This window comes from Diadema antillarum, unplaced genomic scaffold, assembly GCF_040938485.1.
Source record: "Diadema antillarum isolate AM-2024a unplaced genomic scaffold, OU_Dant_1.0 seq00000735_RagTag, whole genome shotgun sequence".
NCBI lineage: Eukaryota > Metazoa > Echinodermata > Echinoidea > Diadematoida > Diadematidae > Diadema > Diadema antillarum.
The window spans coordinates 1,661,891-1,674,118 of record NW_027271635.1 but is presented as its reverse complement, the minus strand read 5'-3'; positions in this window follow the sequence as shown (position 1 = coordinate 1,674,118).

Here is a 12,228-nt window from a genome sequence, read left to right as displayed (position 1 = left end):
TTTGTTATAATATTTTGGTAATGTTGTGATCGGATGGACAGTGGCTGGCAATAGGTTGATCGGATCAACATTCTTGATTGATACAGCGTTAGACAAATAAAAACCGGAAGGCGTGTGCACTTTTATCGGTCAGATCACGGCAGCATCTTCGCTTTCGATCAGGAGTCATGTTCATCCTTCAAGCTGCCCCTAGCAACCGCTAGTGTGTATTGTACTCAATCAGTACTCGGATGATCTCCGCCGTTACCAAGGAATTGCGCGCGCACAAATCCTCGCTGACAAAGGCCTGCCGATTTCAATAGAGTGCGCCCGCCCGTAGTCCGCATAGACAAAAGAAGGATTAGAGGGTGCTTCCTTCTCAAGTGGACAAAAGACACTTTCCAGGGCCCGGGACAATTACTTTAGTTTCAAATACAGGATCTGGGACTAAAGGACTCCGATTTGGGAATGAATTACTGAGGCAGAAAGAGAAATTGCTAAGACAAAATAAGCCGCTTGTATCTTTGGAATCATACAATTCTAGAAGACAATTTTGCTATCATTTGAAACGGGAGATGTAGCTCTAAAACTTTCTCACAGAGTCAAGGGAGCGTTCTATTGAAGAAAAACCACGACTGACTCTTTCTTTTCATACTACACAAAAAATTCCAATAATTTTTTGATGATATTATTCATTTCTGCAATATTTCAAGTTCAGATAGATATTACGGAAAACTGACTACATGGCACGAAAGAACAATCATTTCTTGATATTTGTTGTGTAGAACTCAATTCAAAACAGTCGATAGTTTGAAAGATATGGCAGTTTTAAATTACATTGTCAGTCCAGTTTCGATACATTCTGGCCTTAAGTAAAAACCTCTGGCACGTTAGGGGTTTTGGGCCTGGCACATTAAGAGTTAAGACTTGCATAACAGGAAAGGTTGATAATAATATGTATATACATGCGAATATGCAGTTTTACAGCTATATATCATTGATATTGTGATTTTATCTCATATTAACATAAGATTTTCCCTTGAAACTGATTGACAAATTGCCCTACATCGACCTAAATAAGCACCGAATTGATCAGTGTTTTAGTAGCAGCCATGATAAAAAAATCATGGGCGTACATACTCGAGTAGGATTCGAACCTACGACCTCCTGATTACCGGACAGGCGTCATCTCCACTACTGTCCGGTAATCAGGAGGTCGTAGGTTCGAGTCCTACTCGAATATGTACGCCCATTATTTTTTTTTTTATCATGGCTACTACTAAAACACTGATCAATTCAGTGCTTATTTACGTCGATGTAGGGCAATTTGTAAATCAGTTGTAATGAAAACATCTCGACGGAAGAATTTCATGAATTTGAATAAGATTTTCCCTTGTCTCCAAAGTGTGGAACCACACGAGTGCTGAAATACCGAGTACCACAAAACCGCAGACGACAACCGAATCAAGAACATCAGAGAGCACAACGAAACATGCCACATCAAGATCGACGACAAATGTATCCTTGTCAGCCACAAGCACATATGGCGCATCCGCCACTACTGATGTGATATCAAGAACCACTTCTAACAGTGAAACTATATCACAAGAGAAGTCAACAATATTTACGACTCATACGAGCCGCCTTTCCACGGTATATTCAACACCTCTCATTTCATCCGCATCTTCATTACCTGAAGAGACTACAACGGCTTTATCTCCTATAAATGAAGAATTCACTTCAGTGATAACCACAAACGAAATAAAAACAATCAAAACTACGGTTGACAAAGAAACATCTACCAACAAAGTCACGTCTGCCAAAACTGCAAGTAAAAGCTGGACATCGCCAGAATCAGCGTCTATGGAGCCATCTACCGTCAAGGAGAGTACCACGATTGCTGACCTTACTTCAGTAAGAGCTACAAGCCCAATGGGAACAACGGAAGAGTCAACCAACAAAGTAACATCGATTACAACGGAAGAAGCGACAATAACCGATGAATATACATCCAAACCAGTGTCAAGTGAAAGGACAATATCACAAGAATCGACAAGTCAATGGATGTCTTCCACCGAAGAAGGTACATCTTCTGCGAACGAAGTTACTACCGTTCATGCGACAAGTGAAAGAATTGCCTCAACGGAATCCACAAATCTGCCCTCATCACAAGCAACCGAGGAAGGTACCACCGTCGATGAGTATACTTCTCAGGAGACTACAAGTGTTGGAACCACACTGAAAGAAGTAACTAGTGTACCTTTATCTACTGTAGAAGAAGGTACTACAAACGAGGAATCCAGTACAGTAAAGGTCACGAGTCAAATGACGACCAAGGAACAAACAAGCAGTGGCACTTCGAGCCCTACCAAAGTAGCTACTACTTTTGAACTCCAAACCAATACCAACGAAGTCACGTCTGCACCAACTGCAAGTGAAAGCTTGACATCGCCAGAATCATCGTCTATGGAGCCATCTACCATCCAGGAGAGTGCCACGATTACTGACCTTACTTCAGTGAAAGCTACAAGCCCAATGGGAACAACGGAAGAGTCAACCAACAAAGTAACATCAATTACCACGGAAGAAGCGTCAATAACCGATGAATATACATCCAAACCAGTGTCGAGTGAAAGAACGATATCACAAGAATCCACAAGTCAATGGATGTCTTCCACCGAAGAAGCCACATCTTCTGCGAACGAAGTTACTACCATTCATGCGACAAGTGAAAGAATTGCCTCAACGGAATCCACAAATCTGCCCTCATCACAAGCAACCGAGGAAGGTACCACCGTCGATGAATATACTTCTCAGGAGACTGCAAGTGTTGGAACCACACTGAAAGAAGTAACTAGTGTACCTTTATCTACTGTAGAAGAAGGTACTACAAACGAGGAACCCAGTACAGTACAGGCCACGAGTCAAATGACGACCAAGGAAGAAACAAGCAGTGGCACTTCGAGCCCTACCAAAGAAGCTACTACTTTTGAACTCCAAACCAATACCAACGAAGTCACGTCTGCACCAACTGCAAGTGAAAGTGTGACATCGCCAGAATCATCGTCTATGGAGCCATCTACCATCCAGGAGAGTACCCCGATTGCTGACCTTACTTCAGTGATAGCTACAAGCCCAATGGGAACAACGGAAGAGTCAACCAACAAAGTAACATCGATTACCACGGAGGAAGCGTCAATAACCGATGAATATACATCCAAACCAGTGTCGAGTGAAAGGACAACATCACAAGAATCCACAAGTCAATGGATGTCTTCCACCGAAGAAGCCACATCTTCTGCGAACGAAGTTACTACCATTCATGCGACAAGTGAAAGAATTGCCTCAACGGAATCCACAAATCTGCCCTCATCACAAGCAACTGAGGAAGGTACCACCGTCGATGAGTATACTTCTCAGGAGACTGCAAGTGTTGGAACCACACTGAAAGAAGTAACTAGTGTACCTTTATCTACTGTAGAAGAAGGTACTACAAACGAGGAACACAGTACAGTACAGGTCACGAGTCCAATGACGACCAAGGAAGAAACAAGCAGTGGCACTTCGAGCCCTACCAAAGAAGCTACTACTTTTGAACTCCAAACCAATACCAACGAAGTCACGTCTGCACCAACTGCAAGTGAAAGTGTGACATCGCCAGAATCATCGTCTATGGAGCCATCTACCGTCAAGGAGAGTACCACGATTGCTGACCTTACTTCAGTGAAAGCTACAAGCCCAATGGGAACAACGGAAGAGTCAACCAACACAGTAACATCGATTACCACGGAAGAAGCGACAACAACCGATGAATATACATCCAAACCAGTGTCGAGTGAAAGGACAACATCACAAGAATCCACAAGTCAATGGATGTCTTCCACCGAAGAAGCCACATCTTCTGCGAACGAAGTTACTACCGTTCATGCGACAAGTGAAAGAATTGCCTCAACGGAATCCACAAATCTGCCCTCATCACAAGCAACTGAGGAAGGTACCACCGTCGATGAGTATACTTCTCAGGAGACTGCAAGTGTTGGAACCACACTAAAAGAAGTAACTAGTTTACCTTTATCTACTGTAGAAGAAGGTACTACAAACGAGGAACCCAGTACAGTACAGGTAACGAGTCAAATGACGACCAAGGAAGAAACAAGCAGTGACACTTTGAGCCCTACCAAAGAAGCTACTACTTTTGAACTCCAAACCAATACCAACGAAGTCACGTCTGCACCAACTGCAAGTGAAAGCTTGACATCGCCAGAATCATCGTCTATGGAGCCATCTACCGTCAAGGAGAGTACCACGATTGCTGACCTTACTTCAGTGAAAGCTACAAGCCCAATGGGAACAACGGAAGAGTCAACCAACACAGTAACATCGATTACCACGGAAGAAGCGACAACAACCGATGAATATACATCCAAACCAGTGTCGAGTGAAAGGACAACATCACAAGAATCCACAAGTCAATGGATGTCTTCCACCGAAGAAGCCACATCTTCTGCGAACGAAGTTACTACCGTTCATGCGACAAGTGAAAGAATTGCCTCAACGGAATCCACAAATCTGCCCTCATCACAAGCAACTGAGGAAGGTACCACCGTCGATGAGTATACTTCTCAGGAGACTGCAAGTGTTGGAACCACACTGAAAGAAGGAACTAGTGTACCTTTATCTACTGTAGAAGAAGGTACTACAAACGAGGAACACAGTACAGTACAGGTCACGAGTCCAATGACGACCAAGGAAGAAACAAGCAGTGGCACTTCGAGCCCTACCAAAGAAGCTACTACTTTTGAACTCCAAACCAATACCAACGAAGTCACGTCTGCACCAACTGCAAGTGAAAGCTTGACATCGCCAGAATCATCGTCTATGGAGCCATCTACCGTCAAGGAGAGTACCACGATTGCTGACCTTACTTCAGTGAAAGCTACAAGCCCAATGGGAACAACGGAAGAGTCAACCAACAAAGTAACATCAATTACCACGGAGGAAGCGACAATAACCAATGAATATACATCCAAGCCAGTGTCGAGTGAAAGAACAATATCACAAGAATCCACAAGTCAATGGATGTCTTCCACCGAAGAAGCCACATCTTCTGCGAACGAAGTTACTACCGTTCATGCGACAAGTGAAAGAATTGCCCCAACGGAATCCACAAATCTGCCCTCATCACAAGCAACCGAGGAAGGTACCACCGTCGATGAGTATACTTCTCAGGAGACTGCAAGTGTTGGAACCACACTGAAAGAAGTAACTAGTGTACCTTTATCTACTGTAGAAGAAGGTACTACAAACGAGGAACACAGTACAGTACAGGTCACGAGTCAAATGACGACCAAGGAACAAACAAGCAGTGGCACTTCGAGCCCTACCAAAGAAGCTACTACTTTTGAACTCCAAACCAATACCAACGAAGTCACGTCTGCACCAACTGCAAGTGAAAGTGTGACATCGCCAGAATCATCGTCTATGGAGCCATCTACCGTCAAGGAGAGTACCACGATTGCTGACCTTACTTCAGTGAAAGCTACAAGCCCAATGGGAACAACGGAAGAGTCAACCAACACAGTAACATCGATTACCACGGAAGAAGCGACAACAACCGATGAATATACATCCAAACCAGTGTCGAGTGAAAGGACAACATCACAAGAATCCACAAGTCAATGGATGTCTTCCACCGAAGAAGCCACATCTTCTGCGAACGAAGTTACTACCGTTCATGCGACAAGTGAAAGAATTGCCTCAACGGAATCCACAAATCTGCCCTCATCACAAGCAACTGAGGAAGGTACCACCGTCGATGAGTATACTTCTCAGGAGACTGCAAGTGTTGGAACCACACTGAAAGAAGTAACTAGTGTACCTTTATCTACTGTAGAAGAAGGTACTACAAACGAGGAACACACTACAGTACAGGTCACGAGTCAAATGACGACCAAGGAAGAAACAAGCAGTGACACTTTGAGCCCTACCAAAGAAGCTACTACTTTTGAACTCCAAACCAATACCAACGAAGTCACGTCTGCACCAACTGCAAGTGAAAGCTTGACATCGCCAGAATCATCGTCTATGGAGCCATCTACCGTCAAGGAGAGTACCACGATTGCTGACCTTACTTCAGTGAAAGCTACAAGCCCAATGGGAACAACGGAAGAGTCAACCAACACAGTAACATCGATTACCACGGAAGAAGCGACAACAACCGATGAATATACATCCAAACCAGTGTCGAGTGAAAGGACAACATCACAAGAATCCACAAGTCAATGGATGTCTTCCACCGAAGAAGCCACATCTTCTGCGAACGAAGTTACTACCGTTCATGCGACAAGTGAAAGAATTGCCTCAACGGAATCCACAAATCTGCCCTCATCACAAGCAACTGAGGAAGGTACCACCGTCGATGAGTATACTTCTCAGGAGACTGCAAGTGTTGGAACCACACTGAAAGAAGGAACTAGTGTACCTTTATCTACTGTAGAAGAAGGTACTACAAACGAGGAACACAGTACAGTACAGGTCACGAGTCAAATGACGACCAAGGAAGAAACAGGCAGTGGCACTTCGAGCCCTACCAAAGAAGCTACTACTTTTGAACTCCAAACCAATACCAACGAAGTCACGTCTGCACCAACTGCAAGTGAAAGCTTGACATCGCCAGAATCATCGTCTATGGAGCCATCTACCGTCAAGGAGAGTACCACGATTGCTGACCTTACTTCAGTGAAAGCTACAAGCCCAATGGGAACAACGGAAGAGTCAACCAACAAAGTAACATCAATTACCACGGAAGAAGCGACAATAACCGATGAATATACATCCAAACCAGTGTCGAGTGAAAGAACAACATCACAAGAATCCACAAGTCAATGGATGTCTTCTACCGAAGAAGCCACATCTTCTGCGAACGAAGTTACTACCATTCATGCGACAAGTGAAAGAATTGCCTCAACGGAATCCACAAATCTGCCCTCATCACAAGCAACTGAGGAAGGTACCACCGTCGATGAGTATACTTCTCAGGAGACTGCAAGTGTTGGAACCACACTGAAAGAAGTAACTAGTGTACCTTTATCTACTGTAGAAGAAGGTACTACAAACGAGGAACACAGTACAGTACAGGTCACGATTCCAATGACGACCAAGGAAGAAACAAGCAGTGGCACTTCGAGCCCTACCAAAGAAGCTACTACTTTTGAACTCCAAACCAATACCAACGAAGTCACGTCTGCACCAACTGCAAGTGAAAGCTTGACATCGCCAGAATCATCGTCTATGGAGCCATCTACCGTCAAGGAGAGTACCACGATTGCTGACCTTACTTCAGTGAAAGCTACAAGCCCAATGGGAACAACGGAAGAGTCAACCAACAAAGTAACATCAATTACCACGGAGGAAGCGACAGTAACCGATGAATATACATCCAAGCCAGTGTCGAGTGAAAGAACAATATCACAAGAATCCACAAGTCAATGGATGTCTTCCACCGAAGAAGCCACATCTTCTGCGAACGAAGTTACTACCGTTCATGCGACAAGTGAAAGAATTGCCTCAACGGAATCCACAAATCTGCCCTCATCACAAGCAACCGAGGAAGGTACCACCGTCGATGAGTATACTTCTCAGGAGACTGCAAGTGTTGGAACCACACTGAAAGAAGTAACTAGTGTACCTTTATCTACTGTAGAAGAAGGTACTACAAACGAGGAACACAGTACAGTACAGGTCACGAGTCAAATGACGACCAAGGAAGAAACAAGCAGTGGCACTTCGAGCCCTACCAAAGAAGCTACTACTTTTGAACTCCAAACCAATACCAACGAAGTCACGTCTGCACCAACTGCAAGTGAAAGTGTGACATCGTCAGAATCATCGTCTATGGAGCCATCTACCGTCAAGAAGAGTACCCCGATTGCTGACCTTACTTCAATGAAAGCTACAAGCCCAATGGGAACAACGGAAGAGTCAACCAACAAAGTAACATCGATTACCACGGAAGAAGCGACAATAACCAATGAATATACATCCAAACCAGTGTCGAGTAAAAGGACAACATCACAAGAATCCACAAGTCAATGGATGTCTTCCACCGAAGAAGCCACATCTTCTGCGAACGAAGTTACTACCGTTCATGCGACAAGTGAAAGAATTGCCCCAACGGAATCCACAAATCTGCCCTCATCACAAGCAACTGAGGAAGGTACCACCGTCGATGAGTATACTTCTCAGGAGACTGCAAGTGTTGGAACCACACTGAAAGAAGTAACTAGTGTACCTTTATCTACTGTAGAAGAAGGTACTACAAACGAGGAACCCAGTACAGTACAGGCCACGAGTCAAATGACGACCAAGGAAGAAACAAGCAGTGGCACTTCGAGCCCTACCAAAGAAGCTACTACTTTTGAACTCCAAACCAATACCAACGAAGTCACGTCTGCACCAACTGCAAGTGAAAGTGTGACATCGCCAGAATCATCGTCTATGGAGCCATCTACCGTCAAGGAGAGTACCACGATTGCTGACCTTACTTCAGTGAAAGCTACAAGCCCAATGGGAACAACGGAAGAGTCAACCAACAAAGTAACATCGATTACCACGGAAGAAGCGACAATAACCAATGAATATACATCCAAACCAGTGTCGAGTAAAAGGACAACATCACAAGAATCCACAAGTCAATGGATGTCTTCCACCGAAGAAGCCACATCTTCTGCGAACGAAGTTACTACCGTTCATGCGACAAGTGAAAGAATTGCCCCAACGGAATCCACAAATCTGCCCTCATCACAAGCAACTGAGGAAGGTACCACCGTCGATGAGTATACTTCTCAGGAGACTGCAAGTGTTGGAACCACACTGAAAGAAGTAACTAGTGTACCTTTATCTACTGTAGAAGAAGGTACTACAAACGAGGAACACAGTACAGTACAGGTCACGAGTCAAATGACGACCAAGGAAGAAACAAGCAGTGGCACTTCGAGCCCTACCAAAGAAGCTACTACTTTTGAACTCCAAACCAATACCAACGAAGTCACGTCTGCACCAACTGCAAGTGAAAGCTTGACATCGCCAGAATCATCGTCTATGGAGCCATCTACCGTCAAGGAGAGTACCACGATTGCTGACCTTACTTCAGTGAAAGCTACAAGCCCAATGGGAACAACGGAAGAGTCAACCAACAAAGTAACATCGATTACCACGGAAGAAGCGACAATAACCAATGAATATACATCCAAACCAGTGTCGAGTGAAAGGACAACATCACAAGAATCCACAAGTCAATGGATGTCTTCCACCGAAGAAGCCACATCTTCTGCGAACGAAGTTACTACCGTTCATGCGACAAGTGAAAGAATTGCTTCAACGGAATCCACAAATCTGCCCTCATCACAAGCAACTGAGGAAGGTACCACCGTCGATGAGTATACTTCTCAGGAGACTGCAAGTGTTGGAACCACACTGAAAGAAGTAACTAGTGTACCTTTATCTACTGTAGAAGAAGGTACTACAAACGAGGAACACAGTACAGTACAGGTCACGAGTCAAATGACGACCAAGGAAGAAACAAGCAGTGGCACTTCGAGCCCTACCAAAGAAGCTACTACTTTTGAACTCCAAACCAATACCAACGAAGTCACGTCTGCACCAACTGCAAGTGAAAGTGTGACATCGTCAGAATCATCGTCTATGGAGCCATCTACCGTCAAGGAGAGTACCCCGATTGCTGACCTTACTTCAGTGAAAGCTACAAGCCCAATGGGAACAACGGAAGAGTCAACCAACAAAGTAACATCGATTACCACGGAAGAAGCGACAATAACCAATGAATATACATCCAAACCAGTGTCGAGTGAAAGGACAACATCACAAGAATCCACAAGTCAATGGATGTCTTCCACCGAAGAAGCCACATCTTCTGCGAACGAAGTTACTACCGTTCATGCGACAAGTGAAAGAATTGCCCCAACGGAATCCACAAATCTGCCCTCATCACAAGCAACTGAGGAAGGTACCACCGTCGATGAGTATACTTCTCAGGAGACTGCAAGTGTTGGAACCACACTGAAAGAAGTAACTAGTGTACCTTTATCTACTGTAGAAGAAGGTACTACAAACGAGGAACCCAGTACAGTACAGGCCACGAGTCAAATGACGACCAAGGAAGAAACAAGCAGTGGCACTTCGAGCCCTACCAAAGAAGCTACTACTTTTGAACTCCAAACCAATACCAACGAAGTAACGTCTGCACCAACTGCAAGTGAAAGTGTGACATCGCCAGAATCATCGTCTATGGAGCCATCTACCGTCAAGGAGAGTACCACGATTGCTGACCTTACTTCAGTGAAAGCTACAAGCCCAATGGGAACAACGGAAGAGTCAACCAACAAAGTAACATCGATTACCACGGAAGAAGCGACAATAACCAATGAATATACATCCAAACCAGTGTCGAGTAAAAGGACAACATCACAAGAATCCACAAGTCAATGGATGTCTTCCACCGAAGAAGCCACATCTTCTGCGAACGAAGTTACTACCGTTCATGCGACAAGTGAAAGAATTGCCCCAACGGAATCCACAAATCTGCCCTCATCACAAGCAACTGAGGAAGGTACCACCGTCGATGAGTATACTTCTCAGGAGACTGCAAGTGTTGGAACCACACTGAAAGAAGTAACTAGTGTACCTTTATCTACTGTAGAAGAAGGTACTACAAACGAGGAACCCAGTACAGTACAGGCCACGAGTCAAATGACGACCAAGGAACAAACAAGCAGTGGCACTTCGAGCCCTACCAAAGAAGCTACTACTTTTGAACTCCAAACCAATACCAACGAAGTCACGTCTGCACCAACTGCAAGTGAAAGTGTGACATCGCCAGAATCATCGTCTATGGAGCCATCTACCGTCAAGGAGAGTACCACGATTGCTGACCTTACTTCAGTGAAAGGTACAAGCCCAATGGGAACAACGGAAGAGTCAACCAACAAAGTAACATCAATTACCACGGAAGAAGCGACAATAACCGATGAATATACATCCAAACCAGTGTCGAGTGAAAGAACAATATCACAAGAATCCACAAGTCAATGGATGTCTTCCACCGAAGAAGCCACATCTTCTGCGAACGAAGTTACTACCGTTCATGCGACAAGTGAAAGAATTGCCTCAACGGAATCCACAAATCTGCCCTCATCACAAGCAACCGAGGAAGGTACCACCGTCGATGAGTATACTTCCGAGGAGACTGCAAGTGTTGCAACCACACTGAAAGAAGTAACTAGTGTACCTTTATCTACTGTAGAAGAAGGTACTACAAACGAGGAACACAGTACAGTACAGGTCACGAGTCAAATGACGACCAAGGAAGAAACAAGCAGTGGCACTTCGAGCCCTACCAAAGAAGCTACTACTTTTGAACTCCAAACCAATACCAACGAAGTCACGTCTACACCAACTGCAAGTGAAAGCTTGACATCGCCAGAATCATCGTCTATGGAGCCATCTACCGTCAAGGAGAGTACCACGATTGCTGACCTTACTTCAGTGAAAGGTACAAGCCCAATGGGAACAACGGAAGAGTCAACCAACAAAGTAACATCGATTACCACGGAAGAAGCGACAATAACCAATGAATATACATCCAAACCAGTGTCGAGTGAAAGGACAACATTACAAGAATCCACAAGTCAATGGATGTCTTCCACCGAAGAAGCCACATCTTCTGCGAACGAAGTTACTACCATTCATGCGACAAGTGACAGAATTGCCTCAACGGAATCCACAAATCTGCCCTCATCACAAGCAACTGAGGAAGGTACCACCGTCGATGAGTATACTTCTCAGGAGACTGCAAGTGTTGGAACCACACTGAAAGAAGTAACTAGTGTACCTTTATCTACTGTAGAAGAAGGTACTACAAACGAGGAACCCAGTACAGTACAGGCCACGAGTCAAATGACGACCAAGGAAGAAACAAGCAGTGGCACTTCGAGCCCTACCAAAGAAGCTACTACTTTTGAACTCCAAACCAATACCAACGAAGTCACGTCTGCACCAACTGCAAGTGAAAGTGTGACATCGCCAGAATCATCGTCTATGGAGCCATCTACCGTCAAGGAGAGTACCACGATTGCTGACCTTACTTCAGTGAAAGGTACAAGCCCAATGGGAACAACGGAAGAGTCAACCAACAAAGTAACATCGATTACCACGGAAGAAGCGACAATAACC